General features: G+C 36.6%; 1 pseudogene; it reads right to left on the minus strand.

Annotated features, from left to right (window-relative positions):
• Nucleotides 1-14,275: 14,275 nt before the first annotated feature.
• Nucleotides 14,276-15,413, minus strand: LOC140510594 (keratin, type I cytoskeletal 19-like; annotated as a pseudogene).
• Between the last annotated feature and the right edge of the window lie 404 nt (nucleotides 15,414-15,817).

Below are 15,817 nucleotides of genomic sequence, written 5' to 3' on the forward strand. Positions count from 1 at the left end.
TTAAAAAAAATTACAGATTGCAATTAAGCTATTCTGAATGTTGTTTATATTACATTCTATAAAGTAGAAATCTCTTTTCAGAGAAGGAGAAGATAGATAGTAATGGGTACAAAGTGGGTAGCAGAATCAATAAGATCGTGTGATTTAAAATTGAAAGGTGTTGAAGTCCTCATTGATAAATGATAAACCTGAGGCTCCCAAAAGGATCATGATATTTTAGCTTGAGATGGAATTCAGAAGTTTTCGAATGCAACTTTCTCATTTTATGGATGAGGAAACAGAAGGTCATAGTTAATAATTGATTTGGATTATATGGACGAAAAATAATTAGACAAAAAACACACAGTTTTTTTAGATTTCTTCTTTTTTATTCAGACTTCCTCTCCAGTGATTCTAGGCATCAACCACCCTTATCTGCTTCCTTTAGCTATCTGTAACAGTAAGCACCCCAACATACACAGGGGCGGGGCTGCTATCACAGGTTCTTAGATCTGCATTCATAAAAGGAAAGTCAACTTTTGAGGGGTTAACTATCACTTTAACCAAGCACATGTATCATTCACCTGTTTCAAGGGAGTCAGCACCCCAAAATTCAACGAAAATTCAGAGAAATTAAAGATAAATAGACATAGCTTCCTCTCCCTGAATTCAACAGACAATCGCCTCCCAACTACCTGACCACAGTTACCAGAGAGGGAAGCACAACATCTTGGGTCTCAAAGCTGGGGGCCCCAGAATTCTCATCTAGCCAAATAATAATCCCCCAAAGTAAAACCTCACCCTCAGAGTTTCCATACCCTTTTTATAGCCAGAGGGAATCACATCCCTTGAGAACCATGGCCTCATTAACAAAAGGCAAGGACCTTTCTATAAATCTTCCTGGGCCCTACAATGGGTGGGAAAGATACTCCCCAGGCACATTCAAATAGAAGCATTATACTCCTTGATTACACCAAAACAAAAATAGCAAAAGATCCTTCTACTTGCCATTACATTGTTTTACTTCAAAGAAATGATCTAGAAAGCTTTACTCTATAGTGATATGAATAGAAACAGTGCCCTAAGAGTTAAAAATAATATTAAGAATTGACTTTATGAATCCCTTGATTTATTTTCTAACATGAAGGCGCCCTAAAATCTCCTCTTAACACAAAACTTTCTCTTATTCTGGACCATAAAATTCCTTGTCCCCACCCCTCATCCTGGGAATGGGATTTTCTTATCTCCCCTTATCTTGTATCTTATTCTGTGTTTTATCTTGCAAGACTTTTTTATCTTGCAAGACTTGCCCTAGATCTCCAACCCCCACAAGGAAATCCTAAAATCATCCCATATATTTGAACCTTTTCCTATATCACTGCCTTTGTTTAGCTCTTTGCTAAATCTCAAGCCTGCTGCTTTTACATCAATAAAGCTCCCAATGACTACAGAGAAGGTCTAAGTGAATTCATTCACATTTTGAACCAAATTTCCCATCTCTTTCTCTTGAACAGTGAGGAGTTCATCTGACCAGCTTAGTGTTGCAGGGAAAAGTTGCAGGAGCCAGCTCAAATAGACTTCTGATCATTACATTTTCAACATGAGTATTTTTACCTGGGAATCAGCAAACTACAAAACAGGGCTCAATATATTTTTTTTAATTGTTTAAAATTAAGAAAATAATGGAGATAATGTTAATAATGAAGATTAAGTGAAAAAGTGTGTCATACTTATGAATTTTTCACTTGTTAATGTTAAGCAACACCCCACTGAGCAGCATCTGTATTGGGTATTGTTTTTATATGCAGACATAGACCTTTTTTTTTTTTAATTTTTGAATGACACATAAATATTTCCCTTTGTGGTGATATCTAACCTAAACTAATATCTTATGGGCCTGAGTCAGAACCTTTCATTACACACACATAAAAACAAAACAAAGCAGCAACAAAAACAATAAAACCCTTCTCTATTATTATTTGAGTTCTCCTCTTTCCTAAATTTCCTGATGTCTAAAATTCTTTCTTCTTCCAGGATATACCTAATCATTCTCTTTCTCTTTTCCTTTCAGTATCTTTTTCCTCTTTCCTTCTGATTCCTATACCCTTTTGCCACCATTTACTCAATTTTGTAATCCTCTTTCTAGCTTACCTGCTATTTCTCTTATTTTGCTTGCTATTTAGGGTCTTAATGTTATCCTTCTGTTTACTCCTGGTTGAATAGCCCCTGACTGGTGTTATAAAGTCATCACTCATGTTTCCCTTTGAGGTGTGCAGGAGTTTTTGTGAGGAGGATGATAGTGACAAGACAGCTGGATGAGTAAAGAGGCCAGAGTTCCAAGGGAAAGTCAGGTGGTGGTGGAAGTAACGAGTTAGTAAGAAGGGATGGCTGACTAACAAAGTAGCATGGCAGGAAGTCGAGGATCGATTTATAATATACCTGTCTAGATGATGTTTCAAGGATTAAGAGCATTATTCAAATGTAAGAAGAGTTAACCTAAACTTTAGGCAGCTCATTTTTAGGCTGTTCTTTGGCTATTATCTTCCTGGTCTTCTTTATATTCTTGTGGTTTTTTTTTTTTTAATTATTATTTTTTACCAACTGCCTTGCCTCAGGTTTAAAATAACTCTTATTAAAAAATAATGGTGAATGAATGGGCTCCAGAAAACAACAAAGAGAAGCAGCATCCTACTCTTGAACCTCAGTGTGGTCATTCTTTCATGGCTTTTTGGTATTGAGTATAGCATCACCATAGTGAGTTGATGTAGTTACCGTCAGACTTGAATGAGGCTAACACTCAGAGTGTGAATACATACAAAACATTTAAAGGTCTTGAAGTTTCTTAAATTAGAATTGATATGTAAATTAAGTTGGCTTATTCTCTAAGTATGCCTAGCAGGTATGAATATTTCCTACATACTTCAGCATTTTCATGTTAAGCACATGAAAGTAATATAGCTCGAGATTAACAACAAAAAGTGCTAGGTATTGCTAATGTATTAACTTGGGAGAAAGATAGTATTAAACAAGTTGAAATGAGTACAACCTGATGAAATTTAGGATAAAGACCTAATGAAAAGGAAAGCTTTTCCCTGAATACACAATTTCTAATTGATAACACTTCATGTTAATAAGATTTGGGGAAAGGAAATGTTTCACTGAAGCAACAAAAGATGAAAAGGGAATCTCTTTGGGAGCAAAATATTCTTAATAAAGAATCTGGCTAATTGGTTAAATGTGAGCAAATGAAGAAAAATTAATTTAGTTAAATATGAGCAAAATATAAAATATTCTGGATGTAAAAAAGAACATTTCATAATTATAAGAAGAAAGACTAATAACGTTTTACATTATGAATGTAACAACCATCAACAAAAATGTCATTTTAATATATAACAAACAAATAATGAACTAAAAAAATCATTTATTAAGCTATTATGTATTATTATATTATATACTACAGATATAATCATATACTAAGCTATATGGTAGTACTGACAACAAAAATCCAAGCAACCAAGACAGTCTATATCTTTAAAAATCTTATATTCTTTTTAAAAATAATTTATTTTATAAATATTATCAGCATATCTTATTTTCATTTTATCTGGATTTTTACCTCCATCCATATTCTTGTCTCTCCTAAATCAATTTATTATAGAATTGATTTTTTTTTAGAAGGAAAAAATTAACAAGATCAACCAACACATTAATAATATGATGTGATATGCAAATAGTTCCATGCACTGGAATTGATTGTAAGCCTAATTTCTGCCACGATATTTTCCAAATTCCCCAACAGTTCTTATGAAGAAGGGCTTCTTTACTATTGCATTTTTATTTTCAGGCTTATTGAGCACTAGATTATTGAGTTGTATTATTTCAAGACCTACTATTTTAAAAGGGAAAGATAATAAACAAATATGGTAAATTGAATGGGAAAAGGGTAGTTAGCACATGACTGTATGGTTTAGAAATGGGTGGAAAGTATCATAATGGTCCAATTTGGGGCAAAATAAGTGTCCCAGAAACAGAATCTGAGTTCAAGTAAGAGAGGAATAAACTGTCCAGGATACAGGTAGCATGGGATTGAAATGGCTCACAAGTGGTATAGTATTCTAGTTCTGGGAAAGGGACAGGTGAAAACTCATATATAAATAATGCCTCAAAGAAGAAAAAAAATACAAGATTGTATATGAAAATGTGAACTTCTTTTACATATAATTTGTTTTTTAAAATATATATTAAAAGTATTATAGTAATAGAAATAACTTACTACTCTCCCCTTGTGAATTAATTATGAATTTTGTTAACTGTATTTAATGAGTACTTTTATTGCTCTTTATTACTATATACTAGTACTTTAATTTCAACTGTATGTAATTAATGATATTCACAATCTAACACTTATTAAGGCCACGCATATTTTTTTATCACCTAATGTTTAGAGAAAAACACATCTTTTATAAAAAGAAAAAGGAAAAGTCCCAAACTCCAGGTTGACATCGCTATGCTATGATTTTACTGGTTGAATATCATCACAAAGTAGTATGATCATGTCCTTTCTGACCTGTGCACTCTATTCCAAGACATAGTTCTGTTTTGTAAAGCAGGCCATTATTACTTGACCTCCTAGGGTGGTAATGAGGTGCTGAAATTTCTGGTGGTGTGCAGGCAATAGGATCAAATTAGACAACTCCAGCAATTTTTAATTTTTATCAGTTTCTAAAGAAGAATTATTTTGCCAGGAATTACACAGAAGACATATTCAAACATGACCCCAAAGGCACTTGGGCAGCCATATAGCAATAGTACAGGATAGCAAATATTCAAATATAGCTTTGCAGTACTAGTTCCAAAATATTAAAGCCCATAGAGGAGGACTATGGAGGATTTATACAAAGACATAGAGAAGAATTGGTTGTGTTAGGATTTATTCCAATGAGCAAGAGGCCACATTGATAGGATTGTGGCTCCACTATAATTTTGAAATAAGGAAATCCCACTAGCAAAGATTTCATTGTAAATGAAAACAAGGGAGGAAGAATGCTTACTTATCAAAGTAATGTGTAAGAAGCAGAAGCATAGGAAAAAAAATCTCAAGTACAGCATGAGTAGTAAAACTGATGACCTCAAATTGTTACTTTTATATTTGTTGTTGAATCATTTCAGTTGTGTTTTACTCTTTGGGACTCGATTTGAGTTTTTCTTGTCCAAGGCGTTAGAATGTTTTGCCATTTCCTTCTTCAGCTTATTTTGCAAATGAGGGAACTGAGGCCAACAGGGTTGAATATACTTACCCAGGGTCACACAGTTAGTAATGGCAGGCGGGAGTGCCTGAAGTGATTAAAATGTTCATACCCTTTGACTGTGAGATCCTCTGGTCTGTTACTGGACTATATACTCAAAGAAAAGGCCTGATTTTGGAATTATGCTGCTTAACATTTTTATCAATGGCTTGGATAAAGGGACACATGACACACCCATCAAATCTACAAATGACACAAAACTGAGAGTGAGAGAAAATATACTGTATGATATAGTCAGGATCCAAAAAGTTCTTGACAGACCAGAACAGAGGTGTCAAAAGCATGTCCCACAACTTTCTGCATCCTGAGTGCTGGATTAAAATATAATTGAAAAATATTTAAGAGAATGAGTAAAAAATACAATAAAATGTGTATGTGTAATGTTAATATGTGGTTATCTGAGTATGTGACCAGCAAGGAATGTTATATATTAATGACCTCCCATTTCTATTTGAGTTTGACACCACTAGGATAGAACATTGGATAAAACTGAGTAAAATGGTATTTAACATGGACAAGCATAAAGTCTTACACTTGGGTTCAATGAACAACTTTGCAAGTTAAGTTATCTATGCAGTTAAGGCATAGGTACATAGTGATCTGTCTAGGAAAAAAAACATATTTGAGGGCTTCAGTGGACTGTGAATTTAATATGAGCCTATAGTGTGATATACAGGCCAAAAAGAATTAAGAACAGAAGAAATATCTCTTTAGAGTAAGGAGATGATTTTTTTCCCTGGCCTTTGCCCTGGTGACATCATAACCATATTACCTTCTTCAGTTTTTGGCATGACATTTTCTAAAGGATATAAATAAACTGGGGACCTTCCAAAAAGATGGCGAACGGAATGGAGAAGGACATTGAAGTGATGCAAGCTGAAGAACTATTATAGGAACTGGGGATATTTAGCTTCAAAAAGAGAAGAAATAAGGTGGGAAGGGGAGGCATGATATCTGCCTTAAAATATTTGAAGGGCTTTCAGGTAGAGAATAAGATTAATTTATTTGACTCCAGAGGAAAGAACTAGAAACAAATGATAGAAGTCACAGAGGGGAATATTTCTGTTTTTATGCAAAGGAAAAAGTTGATAACAATTAGACAACTAAATTGGAATGGGCTGCTTCAGGAGGTCACGAGTTATTTCCCTTTTATTAACTTCAAGCAAAGACTTAGTGATCACTTATTGGATGTGTGGAAGAAGAGATTTTTTTTTTTCTAGTAGGAATTAGGCTAGATGGCTGTCAGGATCCTTTTGGACTCAGATTTGTTGATTCTTTTGATACTGTGAGATCTCATTGTGATACTGGCTTATGTCGAGGAGGCAAACTTATAAAATATGGTCCATATTCATAGTAATTGTATACTTAGAAGTAGGGTTATGAAATGACCCTTGCTTATGCTCCCAGTTGGAGAATAGAATTCTATCAGTGGTCTAGAGTTTAGTTCTAAGCTTTGCCCTGAAAAAAAGTCTCTCCTTTTTTTATATGTTTTCCATTGTACTCTCATGGTATAAACCAAGGGATTCCTGAAAAATAAAAGGACAAGGTTAATCCCAGGTATCCATGAGAAATGACATTAAATGTGACAAATGTATTATTTTAACAGGCATTTTTTTTTCTAAATCACAATTATAGGAAAGACAGAGGTAGGGTACAGACTATACATTCCTCTGAACTATCTTGTTTCCCTCTGGTCTCCTGTTCCTAGAGCAAAGTAGATAATCATACATCTCCTTCATTGTCCACTAAGAAGTCTTCTCTCATGGTCTTGAATAGAATTGCCTAATGAAAGAGAGAGAGAGAGACAGAGACAGAGACACAGAGACAGAGACAGAGAGAGAGACAGAGAGAGACAGAGAGACAGAGAGAGATACAGAGAGAGAGACAGAGAGACTGAGAGAAGATGAGAAGAGAAGTGAAGATGTAGCAGATATCAGCTGCAGGCTGCTGGAAGGATTGCTACTGGTTCTTTCTCCTCTCATCTTTCTCTTTTATTCCCTAAACTTCTATGATAGCCTGTGAATGAAAGATTCACTGAAGCTAGGTGGTGCTGTGGTGGGGCTGGGCCAGAAGTTGGGAAAACTCATCTGCATGAGTTCAAAACTGACCTCATACACTTATTTGCTGTGGGACCCTGGGCTAATCATTTAACCCAGTTTCCCTCCATTCCTCATCTGTAAAATAAATTGAAGAAGGACAGGGCAAACCACTCCAGTACCTTTCATAAGAAAATGCTGAATTGAGTCATAAAGAGTCAGAGATGACTGAATAACAACATTGAAAGACCTCAGTTTTCTCATTGGAGGGCTGCTCTCTCGTTGATTTCTTCTCTTTCCAAACTGCAAAGAACTACAAAACTTTGGTATTTTCAGCCAATCAGCCATTTGCCAGAGGTTATGATTCCATGGTACGAGAAATCATTTCTCATAACGACAGATAAATGGATTCAAAGATTTCCTTCACCTAAAGTTTCCAAGACCGGTGCATACTCAACCACTCAACTCAGTGGTTATGTTGATATTTAAAATAATTTCCTTTCCTAGATTTTTGTTTCTGCTGTTATCAAATATTGGTTAACCTTTAATCAAAGGAAATATTGTTGAGAGATAGAGTAAAAAATTATCATGGTTGAATTATTTAGGACTGGTTATATCTCTTGGATTAGCTTTGCAAAATAATAGTATTATCTACACATTAGATTTTTTTAATTGGTGATGAAAACTTGCAAAAGTCTGTTCTAACTTAGTTATATTCCGCCCCCGACATCTGTCCTATTCTATCCCAGCCCTATTGTAGGCCTTTATCATTTACTTGTAGTTTGGAGGAGTGACAAAAATTACAGGAAATAGAACTTTTACCTGAGTCATCCTGGACAAGTTACTTCTATGACTACATGATCCCATTTACTTCTTAAATGCTGTGCTTCTAAAACTCTATTTATCCCCATCAACCTGAACTGAGTTGCAAATGATGATCATCTGTTCCATATTCTCATTCTTATGCATTGCTTATATGTTACCTATATTTGTATATAAACTCAAAGGTCAAAAGATTAAATTTGATCCACTCATTTAATTTTATTTTCAAATGTTAATGCTATTTTTTCTCTTTATATCATAGTATTTTCTAAATTTGCTCCCTTTGTCTTTCCACTCTCCCACATGACCTTTTTCTTATAATAAATAATTAAGCAAAATCAACACACCAACTTTGTATGAAATATTATATGCTCATGGTCCCTCACTTCTAAAAAAAGAAGGAAGGAGAAGAAGATGAATAAAAAAAGAAAGGAAGAAAGGGAAAGGAAGGAAGGAAGGAAGGAAGGAAGGAAGGAAGGAAGGAAGGAAGGAAGGAAGGAAGGAATGAAGGAAGGAAGGAAGGAAGGAAGGAATAATCTTTTTCATCTCTTCTCCTGACCAAGACTGAAAAATCCACAAGTATATGGTGACCAACCAGCCAGTTTTTGAGTTTGGGAATGCTAGGACCAGATTATTTAGGTAACTTAATTCCCTGTGCTTGATGATACAGTATATAGAGTGCTGGATCTGAAGTTAGAATGTTCTAGTTCAAAAACAGTCTCAGACACTTACTAGCTGTGTGAACCTAGACAACACACTTAATCTCTGTTTGACTGTTTTCTTATCTGTAAAATGAGTATATTGATAACACCTAATTCTCAAGGTTTTTGTGAAGATCGAATGAGAAAAGTATTTTAAAGTTGTGAAGTGCTTAGCACAGTCCCTGGCACATAATAAGCTGTGTAAAAATGTTAACTATTATTCAAATGACTTGCCCATTGTTACAGAGATTTTTAGTGTGATGTCCAAAACAAGAATACAGATTTTTTTGACTCTCAGTTCAGTATTCTATCACACATACATACTCTCTCTCTCTCTCTCTCTCTCTCTCTCTCTGTCTCACTCTCTGTCTCTCTCTGTCTCTCTCTCTCTCTCCCTCTCTTGGAATGGTCATTGACACTTGTTTGCAATAATATCAAACCTTATTCTTACCTCCTATGACACCTTGATTCAAACGACTATAATTTCCTTTTCATGTGTCTGTGTTTGAAGGTACATCATAGAAAATTTTCCCAGTTGCTGAGTGTGAACCCTGATACTGGCAATCAAATGCACTTGTGAATGACAGCACTGCATTCCCATGGACTCAGGAAATGCAGGCTGCAATCTCTCTTTATGTAAATGAAGCTCTGAAGTCTAATGATCTATTCTGAACAATTAACCCTTCAATAGATAAGCTGGTATATTAGTTCAATAGCCTGTCTTCTTGACATGTTCTTCCTGTACCAATGCTAAAAGTGTCACATTTATGATGCAGATTTGATCATGATCCATTGCCACAAAAGTCAGATCTTTCCTTGGAAGATGAAATATAAATTTTTATTTTCCATCTTCCTAATCATCCCCAGTACAGACTAGCAATCCAAATATTGTGCCTTACATAATTGTGCCTTGCACTGAGCATCACCAGAGATTTCATCTACATGCAACGTTTCTGAAGCAGCCAAGGTTTTAATAAGAGAAAGTCAATGAACCTCATGTACCTTTTATAAAACATGACATAAGGCAATATAATTAAAACTAAACTTATTTCCTGTGGTGAAATTAACTTACAGAAATGAAGGTGTTTATTTATTAAATGGGATCTCTGGAGCTCTAGCCTTATTCTTTCCCCTCCTGGGAAGGTTTGGATTGTTTGCTTCCTTTCTTTTGCCTGCTTGCTGGGTAATTTAAAACGGATGCCTTCCTTTGGGAAACAAAATTTGATCGGAGAACAGCCTGCACTACCAACTAAACAAATTACCAATGTTTTACTCACTTTTCTTCCTGTATTCTTTTTTTAACCATCAGAAGAAATGTGTGCAGGGGTTTACAAGTGCTGGAGTGCAGTTCAGATTGAATTTGCAATAACATAGAGGACATATTAGTCCCTTTAGTGACATGGAACTGCTTGACAATTGTAAGCTGAGAAGCAAACAGGTTATTATTCTCATTTTTGCCCTATCCTGAAGTCCTTTCTTACCCGACCCAGAAATTGGTTTCTTGAGAGGTATATATTGAGGCAACCCAATTAAACTGCAGCAATGCGGATGTAAAAGTGCATCACATATTGTTTTTGCTGTGATAATTATATCACAGTATATCTAGTTTAAATACTACTGAGTTTTAAGTATTATATAACTAAATCTCATATATGTACATTTTTTTCTTCACTTATCCATTTTGAACTACTTTTATCATTGAGTCAGAGGTATCTTTACTAATACCTACTGAATCCACACTAATGTACATACTGAGCTCAAGGTACTTTGTTAGTTTCTGCGAATAAAACAACAAATCCAAAATACATTATTCTCTCAAGCATCTTACATTCCAATGAGTGTATGTAACATGTACATGAATAAGTGTGGGTATGCATGCACATGTGATTGAATATATTCATGCATATACATGCACATAGTCTATAACTACAGGTCATAGAACATAGCCTGTAAAGAATTAAAGATGTATTTAACCCAGGTGCCAATAGACACACACTGTATATGACAGGTAAATATTATGAATAAGGAACTTCAAAGGAGAATTCTAGCAAAGTTTGCTATCAAAGAATGTAGGAGTGAAAAATCAAATTGCCTGGTATATATGTACACATGCATGTGTAATATAATTGGCAATCTGAGAAGCAAAAAATATGCAAATGGTCAGCCTCATTTTTACCCTCTTAAATATTATTTGAGAGTGAGGAATGATCAATGTGTATCTCATGTACTTGCTCGATATTTTCAAGAGAAAGAAAAAAGGCTTCTAGTAAAACAGGTGGACCACATGGGAAACCTTACCAGAAGACCTTGGCAAGAGTCACATGAGGAGAGGCAGGCAGGGGTGAGCTGTGATCTGCCTTACTGAAAGGAATACCATAAAGATGAGATCACAGAGCTGTTTGAGTGTGATGCAGTGGATAGAGTTTTGGAATTGGAACTAGAAGATTTGAATTCAAATATAGCCTCATACACTTACTAGCTATGTGATCTTGGGCAAGTCACATTACTGGCGTGTCTCTGTTTACTTATCTGTAAAATGGAGATGTAAAAATATGTCTCAGAGTTCATGTGATGATCAAATGAGTAATTATAAAGCTAATGACAGAACTTAAAATGCTATGAAATGAAATCATTATTTCTATCATTATCATTATCATGCACATTTTCAAATTTGGTTGCACACAATAATATGGAACATAGTAATGCTTGTAGAAACATCAGCCAGGGTTAAAAACTATGATGCGATTAAGTCTCATGGCTAAGTTGATAGTGAATGAGTCAAACAATAAAGCATAATTTAAGGGTGCAAAACACTGTGATAAGAGCTGAGGATACAAATAGAAGTGGTCAGTCCCTACTCTCAAGGTGTTCACAATCTCACGAAGAAGATAATACATATGAATGGTTCTAGCTGCCATTCATCTGCAAAGGTCCCAGGGTCCTTAGAGTGAAGTGATAAGATCGGTGGTGATATCTCTTCTTTAATGTCATTTCCAGTGATAAAATCTTGTCATTTTCTGATGTTGAACCACTGACAGCGCCAAAAGCTTTGTTTATAATTATCTCCATAGGGATTACTTCCCAGGATAATGGCTTTCAACACTGCTGGAAGCAATAATAGTCCAAGATCTCTTAGGTTCAGGGTCTTGGGTTTTTTGCATTAAACTTTGAGAGAAGAATACCATGAAAGATTTGACCTGGTTGGCACATGCTATATTTTGTTTTTGTATGAGAGGACCCCACTGACTCAACTTGGCTGCTTTGCCTAGTGGCAGTTGCCTGGCAGTTAGTGTGGATGGTTAATACCTTTTCAACAGGAGTCACTTCCCCAGATGATGACTGCTGTAATAGTTTAAAACTTCACCAAGACTTTTTGAAGACCCTATGTAATTTTTGGTTCTTTACAGTTCTCAAAATGTGTTATTCACAAAAATCCCTGGAGATAATTAGGCCAGCTGCATGCCAGGGCACTAAAAGAACTCTCTGTTGTGATCATTGATGTGCTCTTGTGAAGAACAAGAGAGGTGCCTAAAGGGATTGAAACACCAAAATGGACCCATAATCTTTCCTTTTATTAGGGAAGAATGTAGACTTTTTAAACCTTAAGCTGGTGAAATTGACTACAAATTATGAAATAATTTCCAGGAAGTACTAATAAAGAGTAATTTTGTGATTACTAAGAATCAACATTCTTTTTCAAGTACAGATCACATAAGATTATTTTCCCCCCCTTTTTTTTAAAGGGAGTGTGAGGTGGGCCAGATGTCCCAGGTGAACTACAGGGACAGGGTTCCAGAAATTTGTGGGAAAGTACAAGAGGCTTTCCTTTTAGGGGTCCAGATTCTCCCCATCATTAGGACCTTGCCTATACAGTTATTCCTGTAAAAATGCCCTCCTCTTTGCTTCCTACCCTATTTAAAGCCTAGTCACATATCTTAAGTCTTTCCTAAATTTAAACTCTTTCTTGAAGCTATCTTAGTTCAGCACAGTTCATTTTAAACGTGGAGCTATACAGCATTGATTCTGATATAGTTTCAAACATCCTACTCTCTCATTCAAAAGAATTGTGATTTCATCGTGACTTGTATTCTCTCTAGCAACAAGGATAAAGATAATGATAAAGATAAAGAGAAACCTTAGATAATGGTTTACTTTAATAGCAGTGGTCAAAACATAACTAGGTCTTCACGGCTAATGTTTTGATGCTGTACCTCCTTGCACTTAGCTAACCTAATATTCAGTGTGAACAATCATTCTTTATAACAAATATCTTGGAGATACAGAGCTTCCCCCAGTCCCCTTCTTCCAAAGTCCTGACTTGAAGTTCAGTTTTTCTTCAGAAGGACATTCCTGATAAAGAGATGGCATTGACTCTCCTTATCTTGCTCAGCCCCCACCCAAATATGCAAGTAATTTAATCTTAAAGAGGGAAGCCCATTGTGTTCTACTCAAACTTGGAGAGAGACAGATTCTTTTGTCTAGATAGTCCAAGGCTGGGAGGGGTATGGTATATCTGGGGGTGGTATTGTCTCTGTCCAGAAGTGAAATGATGATGTAATGACATCAGCCCCTGTTGGAAGGGTATATAAACTGTGCATGCTAGACCTAAAGAGAAGTCAGTGACAAACTGCAACTCCTATGCATGAATGCTTACATACCATCCATTTTGAAAGAAATAAAAGCATGTAACCAACCTAACTCTGTTTGTTTGTCTGTCTTAGACTGAACTCTGCAGGTTGATATCAGATGACTGATCCATATCAAACTCAAAGTTATTTTACCAGACTACCATGGCACCATGAAATTGGTTTTGAGGAACCCAGCATCACTTCTACACCACAATAAGGTATTGGAGGAGGATGTGCATCAAAGATTATCTTCTTGTTTCATTTTCTTTTTTTTCAAGCCAGCCAGCAAAGATCTTTGAAATGGGGACTTTTTCTTGTGCTTCTGTTCTATCCAGCACAGCATACAAGAGTTTGAATTAAATGGAAAAAAAAAATCCCCTTGGAATTTATTTACATTATTGATTTGTGCTTTCTATGAAAATAAAGGATTTATTAAGTAATGAAATATCATCTTAGTTGCAGTTAAAATGACCACTAATTCTGATTTAGTGGTTTACGAAAAGGTAAGCATTTATTCTATGTATACATACACAGTTACTAGAAGTTCAAACATGCTAAGTAGAAATGAATAATTTGTACACAAATTATTTCTGTTTCTTTAAACTTTAATTCTGAAAGTGATTTTCTCTATTTTTTTAAAGTCAGAAGTTTTATTAGGGAATACATGGAAATACTTCCAGATTTTACCCTCTCCCACCCAAAAACCCTCTAATGTGGGAACCCTCTCTTGGCTACATCCTCACTCCACCTTCAGAGGACCGTGTAACCAGGACTTTTCATGCTCAGGAGCCTCCTGTGACTCAGAGGGCTTTGGGAGTTGTGGATATAATGTTGTCCTGGGCATAGTGGCCCTCCAAAAGGCTCGAACTGACTCTTGGTATATGTGAGGAGCAGGTATTCCTGGTTCTGGAGTTCTGTGTCTACTCAGATGTCACTCAACTGGGTCTCGATGTTGCTGATGAGAGCTTGTATCTGTGACAGCTGGGCTCCATAACAGGCCTCTGTTCTGCCAGTGTGCCTTCCACAGCAGCTTTCATGCTGAGCTGAGATTGCAACTCAATCTCTAGCCCCTGAAGGGTCCATCAGAGGTTGATAACTTCAGTTTTGCTGGTCTGGAGCTGTTTTGTATGGATGGCAATTTCTTGGTTCTGCAACTCTGTCTGGCTGGTGAACCTAGTTTTGGCATCACTACTGTTCTTCTCGACTGTGGCCTCATACTGGCTTCTCACGTCACTCAGGATCTTGGCCAAGACGATGCCTGGGGCCAAGTCCACTCTCATGCTAACCTAGCCACTCACCTGCACACTCAGAGCACTTATTTCCTCTTCATTGTTCTTCTTGAGGAAGGCTAGCTCCTCCTTCAGGCCTTCAATCTGCATATCCAGGTCAGCCCTGGCAAGGGTCAATTCATTAAGTACTCTCATGTTGGCCTCCACACTGAGACAAAAGGCATCCTCAGCCAGCTGGGCATTGTCAATTTGCAGAACAATTTATGAGTTCTTGATGGTAGCACCAAGAATCTTATCTCAGAGGTCCTCAATAGTTTTATGTAGGCATTATAGTCTCTGGTGGGTCCAAGGTCCTGCTTCTGATATCAGTTCTAGATCTTGACCTCCAGGTCAGCATTAGCCTCCTACAAGGCTCACATCTTGTCCAGGTAGGAGGCCAGGTGGTCATTGAGATTTTGCATGATGATTTTCTCCTTGCATGCCAGGAGCCTGTCAGCACCCCATAGCCCAAGCTGAAACTGCTGCTACTGTCCCCATAGTTCCCATTCAGGCTTGAGGAAGCAAAGCGGGACATAGATATGCCCAGGCCTCCTGAGTCTCTGTGGATGCTGGGTTCCCGGAACGCCCTGCTTTCAAAGACCACAGCGTTGTTGCTCCCCAGTCCCAGGATGGAGATAGAGGATGACTGGCAGTAGCTGTAAGAAGTCATGGTGATGGCCTGGAAGACTAGAGGCAGGGACTCTGGTGTGCACCTAGAAGCTGGTGGGGAACTGGGAACTTGAAGTTTAGAGCAGAAAGTGCAGATTTTCTCTGTTCTTTAAGGGAGTTGCACAGGTTGACATTATTCCTGAGGTGTAGCCTTCCCAAACTCCCTTTCATAAGGTGTTTTCCCATCTACCATAGAGGTGATACCTTATTTCTGGTGGTTTTGAAGAAGGGAGCTGGTCCTTCTCTCTGTTCTTTTACAACTCTGCTTCTACCCATTACCCCACATGAGCTAGTAAGAGATGGTACAAAATTGATATATTCCTTTCAACAAAATCAAAAGAGTAAAATGGAAAGAACATATAACAAAGAAACAAAAAGATTCTAACACCCCACCTTGTGCCAGTC

Source organism: Notamacropus eugenii, chromosome 6 (genome assembly GCF_028372415.1).
Source record: "Notamacropus eugenii isolate mMacEug1 chromosome 6, mMacEug1.pri_v2, whole genome shotgun sequence".
In the NCBI taxonomy this organism is placed as follows: domain Eukaryota; kingdom Metazoa; phylum Chordata; class Mammalia; order Diprotodontia; family Macropodidae; genus Notamacropus; species Notamacropus eugenii.